Raw genomic sequence first — 15,131 nt, 5'->3', positions numbered from 1 at the left:
TCCACTTTTTGTTTTGGTCTATTTTGTAAATCCACAGTTAAAAGTGTAACACCAGTAGAGCCAAAACCCTTTTCATCCCGCGTTTGTCCAGTAAATGATGGTATACCAGATGTCATTTGTGATAGTGGTATTAATTGTGCAATGCGTTGTCCTTTTGTTATTTTAATAGGAGGATAAAGGGTGTAAACCATAATTTGTATTTCCCCTGTATAATCCGCATCGATAACACCAGGCAATACAAATAATCCCAGCATAGTTATTGAAGAACGTCCTAATAACAATGCTCCACATTTTTGTTCATTCAAAATGAGAGGACCCTTTACTCCAGTTGGTATCCTCTCAGGCCGATTCGTCATTAATGTGACGTCTACTGCTGCTGATAAGTCCAAGCCGAGGCTGCCTTCTGTGGCTGGTTGCAGACAGGGGGTGGCAGCGATGTTGCGTCGGCAGCTGGTGTTTCCGATGTCACGGCGGCTACTTGTGTCTGGGCGCGGCTCGCCTGCTGCGCGCTCCTGGGATAGTTTCCCGACCGGCGCCTACAAGCTGTAGAGTTGTGGGAACTGGATCGGCAGTTGTGACACCATATCCCGGTTGCTCGACATGTTCGTCGCGTGTGTCCCTCACTGCCGCATCTGTAGCACTTGAGGAATGGTCTTGAGCTCTGCGTGACCGCCAGTGAGCCATTTCGGAGAGGAGCAAGAGCAGCTAACACCTGACTTTGAGTAGACTCTGCTTGTTTTTGTAATCCTAACCCTAGCTCCTTTATTGCATCTACTATAAATGCCTGTGAAGCTGTTGGCATTAATGCCATTCGCTCTAATGCTTCCTCAATGGTCCAATTTGCCCCCAAAGTAGCTAACACTCTTTGTGTTGCTGGATTGCTATTTTGAAGAGGACACTGCTTCAATAGCGCCCCCTTCATGTAGTCTGCGACACCAGCCCGATCTATAGCAGTAGCTGCCCTGTCTATAAAATTCCCAAATGATTCTTCTCTACCTTGTTTAATGCCCATATAAGCCGGTAACCCTCCTGGTTCTTTAACCATATCTATTGCAGCACGCACTAACCGCATAGACTCTCTAAGCTTATCTGCTCCCGATATCATCTGTGCCTCTGTACGCAAAAATGCCCCTAAGCCCATAAGCTCATCTACTGTCACTCCATATAATGGATCTCCTTGAGCTCGCTGTACAGCAACTGACTCATTTACCAAAGCGTGCCAATGTGCATTAAACAGTAACTGCTGATGCTGAGTAAATATCAACCGAACTATTCCTCTTAAATCATTTGGGCATAAAATCTGAGTATTAAAAAGATAATCTAACATTTGCCTAACAGGTTCACTTTTTACTCCAAACTGACTAACTGTAGAACGTAACTGAGCTAGCAGCTTCCAGTCTAAGGGCTCATAGGCTGCTATATTATGCGTAAGGTTCCCCTGTGCATCATATTGTGGTGTATATGTAACCGGACATGCAAGACTAGAGACTACTTCCATCGCCTCGCCATCCCCCATTTGCATTACTTCTTTTGCCACAGCAGCCCAAGCTTCCCTTCTCTGCTTAGCCATCTCCCCCCATAGGTCACTGTGTGCCCCCGGGATAGGATCTGACTCTTTAAGGGTGCTATGCTGCTGGCATTTCGGTACCGAGACCGAGGTTTCCGGCGGGGGATTCAGCCCCCCCGCCGGAGCTGACTCATACTGGGGAAGCGGCGGAGGCAAAGCCGGTGAAACCGGAGCTGGCTCGCGCGGGGGAAGCGGCCCCCCCCCTACCGAAGCCGAGGGTGAAACTGGAGCCGGCTCACGCGGGGGAAGCGGGCCCCCCCCCACCGAAGCCGACTCTCGCGGGGGAAGCGGCGGAGGCAAAGCTGGAGACGGAGGTGAAGCTGGCTTGCTCCCACCCCCACCATCCAACCTGCCTGAAGCTGGCGGCGGAGGCGAGCTCTTACCTCCACCATCCAGCCTGCCCTCCTCCCCCAACAGTAAAGGTGCAGACGGTTCCACACTATTTATAGGAAAATCCTGCACACCACTCTGCTGGGGACTCTTAGGCATAAGTATCTGAGTTACAGAAGGTGCCAGGGGATCATCCTCACGACCATACCCTATATTCTTCTTATAAGCTTCTGTTGCCCTTTCTGCTGCCTTTCTCTCAGAAACCTGCTGAAGCAACGTATTATACACCACCCGCCATAACTTGCCAAATTTCTTTGCTGACTTATCATCATCTAACACTGCATCCCACAGGATATCCCCAAACTTTTTCCACTCTGCTATCTCATGAACTGTATGTGGGTTAGCAAAAATCCCTTTAGAATGACCATAAGCTAATAACCCTGGTAACTCCTTTTTTAAATCTACCCCTTTTACTCCTCGCTTTTCTAAATATGAGGAGAATAGGTCGTATGTCGCTTGCCTATCCATACCTATATATCAGCGCGCGCTGTTGCAGCTCTTCCAGGCTCCTGTGACATGTAGAGACTTGAGATACCGTTGTAATCCTCAAGGGTGCTATTAAAATCCGGCACCGTCCCGGCTGCAAGGACTCTCACCCAACTTCCTCGACCGTGGCGAATTTATAATCCAAAAGAGCGAACGTTCAGAATGATGCCTTTGCCCGCATTCTCCACCATTTGTCGGAGGAAGGAGACCCAGACACCAGTTGGTTCATCCAAGTCCAATTTATTGATCGAATACGGCGGGTTAAATATGGTTCTTAATAAGCTTCATACATATTGCAAAAGTTGAGCTCAGGATTGGTTAGTTACATATCAGCAACTACACCTACTTCTACATTCTTGTGCTTATTCTTCTGTTACATTCTGCAGATATTCAGGACTAATCTCACCTCCCTTTCCTCATGTTGCAGCAAGGCCATCCGGCATTCTTGCCTGTCAGCAGTCACTGAATCAGAGACTGCTGACCTCCCTTTCAAGCTTAACCAGCGGCATTAAGTCAGTATGGCCTTTCTCAGCTAACCAACTCTTAATAAAATCCTCCACACTGGCAGCTTGGAGCTGAAGGAGAGGCACCCAGAGGAGTTCCCCTAAGAGAAACAGGGCAGTGCTGAGGGCAGAGGGCTCTGGGCAGAGAGCAGATGGACAGAGCCCTCGCCTTCTCCCAGAGTGCCTCATGAGGATCTCAGCTGTCTCCTGCCAGGGTGGTGCACAGAGGGATCATTGCAGTGCCCAGGTGCAGCTGCCCAGCAGCATTTCCCTGGCCCTGCCACTGAGCTGTCTCCTCCATGGGGATCCCAGGCAGCCCAGAAACAGCACAGGAGAGCTGTGCCCTTCTGGAGAGCACCCTGCAGCCCTGCAGGACACCCAGGGAATGAGCTGAACGGCCCTGAGGGCACCTGGGCACTCTGCTCCCACAGACACATCTCCGCAGCAGGATCCAAGGGGTCCCTGCCTGGACGGGCACCTGCCAGCCCCAAACCCTGGCTCTGCCTCAGAAACCCCAATGGTGGCAAAAAGGACAGCACAGGCACCTGGAGATGGCAGAGAAATGTCACAATGCTCCTGCCAGGGGACAGCAGGGACATAGAGACTGATGGAAATCAGGGGCTTGTCCTTCCTTCCCTGGGCTCTGGCTGCTGCAGGGGCTCTGCACAGCCGAGCCCCCGTGGGATGAGGGCAGGGGCTCTGTTTAGGATGGGAAAGGAGCCCAGGGAGGAGCTGCTGGGGGAAGGTGCCTGAGCCACAGGGACAGCAGGAAGGTGCCACATCCCCCTGGTCAGCATTTGTGGCAGCAGCTCCCTGTCCCTCCCTGCCCGTGTCTCTGCTGAGTGGGGCTGTTGCTGCCAGCAGTGTCTCGCTGTGCCCAGCTCCGCTCCCTGCCAGGGCTCACAGAGCCCATCTCCACCCCATGGTCCTGGGGCAGCTCTGCCTGTCCCTGCAGGGACCTGTCCTGTGCCTCTGAGGGGGCAGCAGGGAAGCCTCACTCTGGAGCTTGTTCTGCTCCACACCAGGACATCCAGGAGAGCCATCCTGACAGGTCCTGTCAGTGCTGGCATTGTCAGAGACACTTCCAGGAACTCACCTGCATTGCTCTGCAGCCAGAGACTCACTGTGTCCAGGGGCTGTGCAGATTTCTCCCCTGATGTGGTCTCTCCTGTCCGCCCACCCCACCCCTTTAACCTCTTCGTCACTTGTGCTGCCTGCCCTTGCCGCCTGCAGGTACTGCCCTGTCTGCCCTATGGCCGCCTTCTCTGCAGAGGATGAACTGGGTGAGGGCTTGCAAAAGATCATGGAAACTGTGGGATGTGCCAGCCTTAGGAGAAGCCTCCAGGAATGGAATTTAAACTTTCCTAGAGGCAGAGAATTATTCATTCAAACCCTGGGAAAATTTGTCCCCTGGCAAGAGCTCAATCACCCTCCTAGCCCAGGCTGCCTCTGCTCTCTCTGTGCCTCTGTGCTGTGCCCGGGTGGCTGCAGGCAGAGCCCCAGCCCTGCTGGGCTGGGAGAGGAGCTGCTCCTGGCCAGAGCTGTCTCTCTGCAGCTCTGCTGCCCTTGCCAGGAGCTGCCTCTGTGCCAGGAGCCTGGCCCATCCCAGCAGCAGAGACACTGCACAAGGACTTCTCTTGTGGGTTGGGTGCTGAGTCCCTGAACATCAGTCCCTGAGAGAGAGTTGAAGAAATCTCTCAAGAATTTAAAGTCACAATCAATCTCCAAATTTTCTTGAAGTTTTATGGGTCCCACTGAGGGACATGACTGAGAAAGTGTCCCCAGGTTCCAGTTAGAGCAGAACACTGGAGGCAATGATGACAGCTGGGGACAAACAAGGCTAAGGTGTCTCTGGTGCTGAGCAAAGCTGGATGTGTTTGAGGAATGCCAAGGGCCAAGGCCTGAGCCCCAGCCCCTGGCCAGGCAGATGCTGTCCCTCCCTCCTTGCTCAGGGCTCTTGCTGGGATGGACACTGGCATGTGGGGATGAGCAACGCAAGGGGACGAGCATGGGGCGGCCCCTGCCAGGCTGCTGAGCAGGGACAAGGAGGCAATGAAGCCCCGGGCCCGCAAGGGTCACTTGTCTCCTGCTCCTGGCTCCTGGTTCCACCAGATCTTCCTGCGTCACAATGGTCCCTTGGTTCCAAGATGTTTCTCAGGTCACAATGGTCTCCTTGGATCCACAGCATCACAATGGATCATTGGTTCAATGTGGCCCCAAGGTGCCAAAATGGATTTTGGTTCTGTGGGGTTCTGCTGTGTCACCATGGACCCTTTGTTCCATGAGTTTGCACAGTGTCACAGCTGACTCCTTGGGTCTGTGAGGGACCACTATCACCAAATTTCTGAAATATCAGAATAAGGCTCCCTACCACTAATTTGCTATTTCAGAGGGAATCATTTATTCAGGCTTAAGGTCCAAAATGGGATAACTCCTAACCATATGTGTACATGTAATTGTACCAGGGTGTTCCTTATATACAGACCCTAAATATGAATTACAATTTACCCACTTCCATAAAAGCCACCCCAAGTTCCCAGATTCAGTCCTTGTTTTCTCTATCCCTGCACCCTTGAGCCAGATTTCTTCTTCTTCTCTTCCAACCATCCTTGCTGGGAAAGCAGCCCCTGCATGCCTTGTTCCTGTGCTGAAAGTTCACAGGCAGGGTAAACATGGAAAGAACGCTTTTGTTATCAGCCCCAGGCTTTGTGTGGGCAGGCAGAGGCAGGCAGGAGGCAGAGCTGTCAGCAAAGGAAGGGGCCAGCCAGGTGGGGCCGCCGGGGGATGCCGACAGCCTGCGGGGACAGAGGCGCAGGGCAAGGACACCGTAGCACAGCCTGGGCTGCACAGGGCACAGGCATGTGCAGCAGCTGCAAGACAGCCCTGCCAGAGCCAACTTGGGCAGCACTTTGGCCATGGCTGCTGGGCCTGGGCCTGAGGCAGGAGCAGGAGACAAGCGACCCTTGCAGGCCTGGGGCCTCATTGCCTCCTTGTCCCTGCTCAGCAGCCTGGCAGGGGCCACCCCATGCTCCTGCCCTTGCCATTGCACATCCCCACATGCCAGTGCCCATCCCGGCAAGAGCCCTGAGCAAGGAGGGAGGGACAGAATCTGCCTGGCCAGGGGCTGGGGCTCAGGCCTTGGCCCTTGGTATTCCTCAAACACATCCAGCTTTGCTCAGCACCAGAGACACCTTAGCCTTGTTTTTCCCCAGCTGTCATCATTGCCTCCAGTGTTCTGCTCTAACTGGAACCTGGGGACACTTTCTCAGTCATGTCCCTCAGTGGGACCCATTAAAACTTCAAGGAACTTTGGAGTTTCAATTTAACTTTGAGTTCTTGAGAAGTTTTTTGAAGTCACTCTCAGTCACTGAGTCTGATGTAAACAACATCAATGCCCTGTGAGGATCATTAAATTTTTGCTAGTCATGTTATTGAGAAAGATTTCAAAGAACTTGTAAGAAATACACATTCCTATTTGAAATGAAGTATTTTAATTTATTTCTCTTTACATCAGAGATGATTGCAGCATTCTTTGATTGATATTGACCCAGGGTCTCTCCTCAGCAGCTCTGGCCTGCTCACAGGAGCTGTGCCTTGAGCTCTGACCCAGTTTGGACAACCTTGCTCCACATTGCCCAGCCCCATCCTGTCTGTCCTCACTCCCCTGGGACCTGCTGTGCTTGCAGAGCTGGCTGCACTCAGCCTAAGAGGGGTTTTCACTTTTTGGGATTTTTTGAAGCAATCTGAAACTCCTGAGTTTCCTCACTGCAAACAGACACACTGCTCAGGTGTGTGCCAGCCCCAGGTGCCACCAAAGCCACTGCAGAGCTGCCCTGGGCCAGCTGTGAGGGTGGATCATCAGCCCAAGCTGCACGGGGCCACTGCAAGGGGCTGTGGCCATGGGCACTGCACTGACCCCACTGCTGGATTTGGCTGCCACGGCCACTGAAAGCATTCAAACTGTCCTTGGAAACACTGGGGAGGTCTGGGACATACTGGGGAACACTGGGAATGCTGTGGGAGTCACTGGGACATACTGGGAGTGACACTGGGAAAGACAGGGACATCCTGGGAACACGAGGAATGCTGAGGGGGAATGTGGGTGGACTGAGAAGGACTGTGGGGGTACACTGGGACATACTGGGAGGGATACTGGGGCAAACTGGGGACACTGGGGACATTGCGGGGAAGACTGGGGACACGGGGGTATCCTCTGGGTGAAACTGGGGGGGAACTGGAAGGGACTGGGAATAAACTCAGGTGTATTGGGAGGGACTGGGCTGTACTGGGAAGGATTGGAGGGGCACTGCAGTAGTACTGGGCTGTACTGATGATGAACTGGATAAGGGCGAATGGGATGTTCCTGCCCCCACCGTATCCCATTTGCCGAGGCTCCCGCCCATCACTGACGCAGCCAATCAGCACCAGGGATCCAGGCCTGGGGGCGGTGCCAAAGGCTGGCGCCATCTTTCCTCTTTGCCTACAACTCCCGTCATGCCCCGCGGCCCGACTGAGCCGTATTAGAGCCGGAATTACAATGGCCGTCATTCCCCGTGCTCCACAGGACCCCGGGATCCGCCCCCATCTCTCCCATAAGTGTCCCCCAGACCCTCCAGGATCCCTCAGTGCCGTCTCACCGTCCATTCGGGACCCCCCCAGAAGCTTCCTCGGACCCCCTGAGTGCTCCCAACCCCATAGATGCCTGGTACAGCCACTTCTGGGAATTCATCTCCTCTCATCCCCCGCGGCCCAAGAGCCCCTCAGAGCACAGTCCCGCGCCTAAAACTCCTGCCGTGCCCCGCGTCCTAAAGAGCCCGGTCAGAGGTCCCCGAGCTCCCCTGCAAGGGCTCGCGAACCGTTTAAGTTCCCCCGAGGATCTCCAGTCACGGCTCGGATGCAAAAGTGTCCTCCAAGTGCCGTCCCGGACCCCCAAATATCGTGTTCGAGCCACTTCCAGGACTACAGCTCCCATCATGCTCTGCAGCGCTCGTCCATCGCTATTCCAGCCGGGACTTTATCTCCCGTCATGCTCCGCGCCCCACCGAGAGCCATTTCAGCTGTGCCCAGAACTCCCGTGATTCTCCTTGGCTCTGTTAAACCGTATGATACCCGCACCTACAACTCCCATCACCCCCCGCGCCCCAGAGAGCCCCGTTCGAGTGCCCCAAGTACTTGCCCCGACCCCGACGGGCCCCAGATTCCCCTCCGTGACCTCCAAGGGTCCCCCTGGACCCCCAAGTGCTTCCCCGGACCCTGAACTCTCCCTCAGAATCCCTGAGTGCCCCTTCAAGTGCCCACCCGGCTCCCCCAAGTGTCCTGCAGACCCCCAAGTTCTCTCTGAATTCCGTCCCCAGACCCAAAACTGCCCTAAATAGGCCCCAGGAATGTCTCCAGGGACCCTAAAGTTCCCCCTTTGACCCTTTATGAAAAAATAAGAAAAAAGGTGACAAAAGTGCTAAATTATTTGCATAAAGAAGTAGAAATCAATAGCTGATAGTTATCAATTATTGAAGGGAATTATGGTACTTAGAACCAATGATGAATAAATTTTTTGGTTGCTAAAAATGCATTGATTTTTCATATCACTTTAGAAATTGGGTAATAAAAATTTTGAATAATAATATTTAAAATAAGAAAAAAATGACTATAATTTTAGTAATTATTATATCCTAATTTTCAAGTAAAATGCATAATTTTTTTAAAATACTTTTAGATGTCAGTCCCAGGTAGGCGATGTCACACATGGTGAGGTTGGGGGTGAGGAGCAACTTGGCCAAACAGGCTCAGCCTGCAAGGGGCTCATTCTTCTCCACGCCCAGACCTCCTAAGGAGACATTCAGCATCAAGATCACTAAGGAAATGCTTCTGTCCCCTCTTTTCTGAAATGAAAAGAAGAAAATATTTCCTTGACTAAACCCAAAAATCCTGATGTGCACTTTGGAGTCTCCCTCCTGAAGACAACTCCAAACTGACTCCAATCACTGCACAAGCCCTGGAGACTCAAAGACAGTGGAAGGGAGACAAAGAGCTCCTGAGGGCTTTCTGTATTTTTATCAGCTCCACACTGGATTTGGGGCTGGGTCCAGGAGCCTCAGGCACGCAGAGAAGAATGGAGAAGCTGCTCAAGGAGTCTGCAGCAAAACTCCAAGTGCCTTGGAGCATGGCTGGGCCCCAGTGAGGGCAGGGAGTGCCCAAGGCTGCCCAGGGCCTGGTGAGAGCACATCCTTGAGGGCAGGATTGCAGGGAGCCCAAGGCTGTGAGCAGGGAACTGCAATGCTGAGCAAGGCCTGGCAGAGCTGGGTTTTCTCTCCTTTCAAGAGTCTCTGGGTAGGCAGAGTTGGTTTCAGGTCCATGGTCCCTGTGCTGCTCTTGGCCTGTTCTGGTTAGCATGACGAAGGCAAAAAGCTCTGACCATGGTCCTGATGTTGTCTTATGTTTTCTCTGGTTAGAGGTGTTATTTTAATTCTTTATTTGCATGGTGGCTTGTTGTTCTAGGGGTTTTTGTTAGGGCATTCTTTTCTGTTAGGTCTTATGGGATTTTCATATTTGGTTATTATGACATAATCCTCTTCTTTATGGTGTCGGGTGGTTCGCCATCTTAGATGAGAGTGGGAGTGATAGTAAAAGGTTTTAAAATCATAAAATTAGGGGAATTAGAAAGAAGCTAGACTTAGTTACATAACGATAGAATAGAAAAACATATTTATCCCGAATGCATGTTGGAGACAGATTTGGGTTTGTACCCCTGGCACCCAGAGCTCTTCAATAAAAGCACCTGCATAGAATCATTCTCATGATTATGTGCTTCTGAACACTAACAGGAGCAGTGGGGGGCACCCCTGACAGTGAGGGGATTTATGTAATTATAAATCCTTTAACCAGCATTGGAACTTGACATAACTGTTAAACATTCAACAAACAATCTATAACTAAAATTGGAACTTTATATTAACTCCTATAACAACGAACTTTATATCAACTCCTTTAACAAAGTATTTTCCACAATTTCCCTCTCTAATTGTTCCATTGGGCTCAAGCCTGCTTCAATTAGCAATTACTTCTTCTTGAAAGTACAGTTTTCTTACAATTTTTAATATTAGTTGTAAATTTCCTTGGTATCTTCACGTTCTTGATTGTTCATTGTCATGATTTCTTTTACTTCTTTTTTATTAAGCTCTTTTGGTATCATTACACTTGCTTGTAAAGCAGATGTTACAACTCGGATTATACAGGGGAGCATGCAAGGTAGGAGGATCAAACTAGCAATTTCACTTATGATGAAAAAGTGGGTTTTTTCCCACCAGTTTCCTTTTAATGACCAGAAATTGTCCCACCAGCTGGTATCAAATGTAGGGGTCCACTCTTGTGTTCCAACATAGACTAACTTCCGGATTTCCTTTGAGATATTTCTAATGACTTCATTGCAGTCATCTATTTCTAAGCAGCACTCAGAGGCATTAAATTTTCCACATGTGCTTCCTTCATGGTCTAGTAATTAATCTACTGCTAGTCTGATTTGATACACCACAGTTCTAGTCTGGGATAGTTGGTCATTTATGTGGTCTAAAGCCAGAGAAGTTCGGTTCGATACCATCTCGAGTGCTGCTTGTAATCTCAGAATCCGATTTAACCCCATATAAATTGGGGTCTGGTGTCCCCAGGACCCATCTTGAGCCCAGGTCGCCAGTCCAAAAGTGTAAATTATTTCCTGGGGGGTCCATACTGTGTTTTTCCGTGTCTGGGTTCCTCCAATTTCAATTAAGTTTCTTTTTGGTCAGCTAGATCTGTTCAAATCATCATATACTGGGACCCCTTGGTTCGATCCAGACTCTTTTGGGAGTAAGAAAAATGACGGTTTAATAATTCTGATAGTGCAAGTGCTGCTCCACTCCCCAGGTAATTCAGTGTAAGCCACATTCCCACATATCCAAACCAGGTTTTCTGGAGCTTTCTGAGAAGGATCACTGATAGCCATTGGAAATTCCCAGTCCTTGGATATTTCTCTCACTCCCCAGAATGGGTTTATTCCTTTTCCAGTACACTCATGGAATTTATCTCCTTCTTGGTAGATACACCCCATTTCTTTCTTCCCAATGGACCAGTATTTATTGGGCTTTCTAGGGATCTGTCCATCTAATGGATGTTTTACTTTTAAATATCTTTTACAGGACATTTCTCCTACTGGGGTTTTATACATTTTCCTTTTCCTAGATATACATTATTCATCTCCAATTATTTTAGACGTTAATTGCCACCATTCTTCTCCTCTTTGTCCAATAGTTGGTACTTTTGGTCTCGTTTGTGTCTATTTGAACATATCTATTGGTCTTAAGGTGATCCTTTCCCAAGGCCAGACTTTGGCCATTTGTGTATTTCCACAGATCCAGCAATTAGTTACATTCAACTCTTTACTGATCTTTTCCACTAAATCCATGAACAAGTTTTTCCCACGAGATGTTTCTAGGTCTTCTTTCTCATTTACTGATGTTGTTACTTCTTTCTCTTTTATTAAGTCTGCTGTGCCTTTTTGATTGGACTTATGTTCAAAGCAAAGCCAAGCATCTCCTATAGGACACTCCCCAAGCAGTCATTGCTGATAAGTGGCTATATTTTGTGAAATCCAGTAAGTCTTCCCATGCCCTTGGCAGGTTGCTAAAAGAGAGAGGTTGGCACAGTTTAGGTTTAAATTTGTATGTACTCGTATTAAAGATCTGCTTTCTTTCCCTTTGTAAAGGGGGTAGTAACATTTAGCACATGGGCTCTTCTGACTTCCCAGCGTGTTGTTAACAAGTAAGATCAGTAAGAGCATTCCCAGGAGTCTGATATGAGGCATTCCCCTAAACTCTACAACTACTGAGCTGCACCCAGTGATTGGAGTGGCTGTTTTTAGGCGGACTGTAGACTCACCCAGCCTTGCCTCCTGCTTATGCTTTTCTGCTACAGAAGAGCTCATTGGTTTTAGTGCAGAGTTTTTTATTCTCTCAGTGTCAACACATTTGACTTTTCTTTACTAATTTATTTTTGCCCTGATGGATGTTTTATAGGAGATTGCTTTGTACGGTAAGATTGGAGTTAACTGGTGTATTTTAACTTTTTAACACCAAAACATGCACCTAAAAGCCTTGAACTCAATGGTCAGATGACTTTAAGAATTTTGGGTATCCAAAATGATGGAAAAAATACTCCAAACAAATAACGAGGTATTTACTCTTATGCCTAATCCTACAAAAATCACAATATACGCCGAAACAAACAAAGGCTCCAACAGAAATTAAAAACTGTACATCCATTAATAAGCACTAACTAATAATAAATGCAACAGGAAAGTATCTACTTTTCAAACTCAAAAGTAAAATATAAACAACATTAACTGCAATTTTTAACAGTTCTTAACAAGTTTTGATTATTTAAACAATTCTTAACAAGTTTTTGACTATAGACAGTCTCCAATAGTCTTTAGGTCTACTTTGGAGGGTTACCTTTAGATTGTCTGAGTGATTAGTCACAATCCATTCATTAGAAGACTTAGTAGGAGATGTGGTTGGTTTTGACTCCTCAGTGGGAGGTGGTCCAGGTCCTTTAATCTGGGTTATATGTGTCCACCCCTTCTCCTGGGTCATATGGCTGTATTTGTGGTGAGTAGGACCTGAAAAGGGCCTTCAAACTTAGAGGTTAAACGTGCAGAGTTCCATGATTTAACTAACACCCAGTCCCCTGGATTGATGTTGTGTTCCTTAGTGTCTAAGGGAGAGGTTTGAGGGAGATAGCCTTTTTTCCTGAGATCTTCTAACATACTTCCTATAGCCTTTAGATACTATTGGGTTGCTATCTCTCCTTCTGGATAAATTCCAATGCTATACGGTGTTGTCAAGAAGGCTAGTCCAAACATCATTTCATAAGGTGAGACTCTTATACCTGATCAAGGCCTTGTTCTAATTTGTAACAGTGCTAAGGGTAGACATTCAAGACAATTCATCTGGGTTTCTGTAACTAATGTAGTTAATGTGTTTTTGATGGTTTTATTCATTCTTTCTACTCCTCGGGAGATCTGGGGATGCCAATGGGCTGTGCAACCTCCATTTCATTCCCAGGGCTTCAACAGCTTGTTCTAAGATTTGGGCAGTAAAATGTGGACCTTGGTCAGAATCTATATTATTTATTAACCCATATTGGGGAATGATGTTTTCTAGATTTGCTTTTGTGGCTGCTTGGGCTGTCTCTGCTTTTGTTGGGAACGCCTCTACCCAATGGATGAGGTGATCCATGGTCACTAATAAAAGTCTTTGTCCCTGGACAGGGGGCATTTCTGTGAAGTCTACCTGCACACTTTGGAATGGCCACAAGGCCAACTCTCTTCCCCCAGATCAGATAGTACTCTTCTCATTACTTTCTGATTAATTTGTTGGCAAGTTAAACATCCCTTGGTAACTGCCTTTGCTATGTTATGTACTCCCATGCACATATGATCCCTTGGAAAGTGGTCACATAATCCTTGTATTCCCCAGTGGGTCAACTCGTGTAACTCCGTCATCACCATTCGGGCTAGAGCTTTATTTAAAATTTGCTGTCCATCAGGGGTCCACCATTCTCCATTTTCTTTTTGCTGTCCTCTCATCTTTTCTAACTCCCTTAATTATTTCTCATCAAAGATCTGTCTTTCCTCTTTTCCTTCTCTACTGGGTGTTCTCTGTATCTTTAGAATTTTAGCTGGACTTTCCTGTTCCAAAGCTACTTCTTTCACTACTTGATCAGCTAATTGGTTTCCCTTTATTTCAAGGGTGTCCCCTTTTTGATGTCCTTCTATGTGAACTTTGGCTATCTCTATTGGTTTCCTTAGTGACTCTAGTACTAATTTTCTTAGGTCTTCATGTATTATATTTTTGCCTTAAGAGTTAAGGTACCCCTGTTCTTCCCATATTTTTCGAATGTATGGTCAATCCCTAATGCGCACCAGGAGTCGATATTGATTGTTCCTTTATCTTTTTCTAGTAAATCTAGACTTCTCTTCAGGGCACAGATTTCACAACACTGGGCACACCAATTTGAGGGTAGTTTTCCTCAACTTACATGCTCTGCCCATCTATGGTTGCACACCTTGAGACCTGTTTACTGGCTACCATTCATGATGATCCATCTGTAAATAAAATTCTCCTATATGGGAGGGGCCCATCTTCTAAATCTTCTCTCACTTTAGTCTGCATTTCAATAATTTCTAAACAATCATGTTCCAGGTCTGTGAACGGCTCTCCCGTGAGGAACTGGGCTGAATTAAAACATTTTGAAGAGACTAATTGGAGGCCCTTGGTACTTATTAGGACGACTTCATACTTTAGTATTTGGGCGTCGGTTAGCCACTGAGGGGCCTTGTGACTTAAAACATCTTTCACATTTTGTGGGGTATGAACCCGGATCTTCCCCTTTCAGGTTAGTTTCTGTGTGTCTTCTATTGGGGTGGCTGTTGCCTCTGTCACTTGCACACAGGCTGGCCACCCTCTGGCTACTGGATCTGGTAACTTGGAGAGAGATGTGACCAGCTTCCTGCATCCTCCCCAGTCCTGTGTAAGGACTCCGCAAGCTATCCCCTCTTCCACATTTAAAAATAGGTCAAAGATCTTTTAAAGGTCTGGTAGGCTCAGTAGAGAGGCAGAGGAGAATTTAGTTTTCAGATTCTGAAGCTGTTCCTCGTCATTTGATGTCCAGGTTACAGGCTCTGAGTCTATCAATTTGTCATATGGAAATTTAACGCTTTTAGTGATTTAATACTGATCAAGCCATAATCTGCAATACTCAAACAAACCTAATAATTTTCTAACATCTCTTTTGGTCTTTGGGGCAGGTATGGGCAGAATTCCCAAAATTCAGGAGGCAACGAAAGGCTTAGACAAAATGAAAACGATTCACTATTGTATGGAAGTCTGGCCTAAGTTAAACATGCAGGGGGAGTGGCCATGGTATGGGACAAGAGATCCATGGATGTGTTCCCAATTAAACCAACACCTGAAAACCCAAGAAAGTCCCAATCTTGAGCAGTTAACATATGCTGCATGTTGGCAGAGGGACACAACTGGCAATGTTATAAAAATCTGTAAACTACTAAAACGGAAGGAAAATAATGAGGGGAGAGAAGAGGTTAGTGTTAAGTGGGACCCCCTTGATTACTTACCTCCTCCTCCATTCCCTCCTAT

This window comes from Melozone crissalis, unplaced genomic scaffold, assembly GCF_028551555.1.
Source record: "Melozone crissalis strain CALT ecotype California unplaced genomic scaffold, PUWL_Pcris_2 ptg000231l_1, whole genome shotgun sequence".
NCBI classification, from domain to species: Eukaryota; Metazoa; Chordata; class Aves; order Passeriformes; family Passerellidae; genus Melozone; species Melozone crissalis.
Note: the sequence above shows the minus strand (reverse complement) of the source record.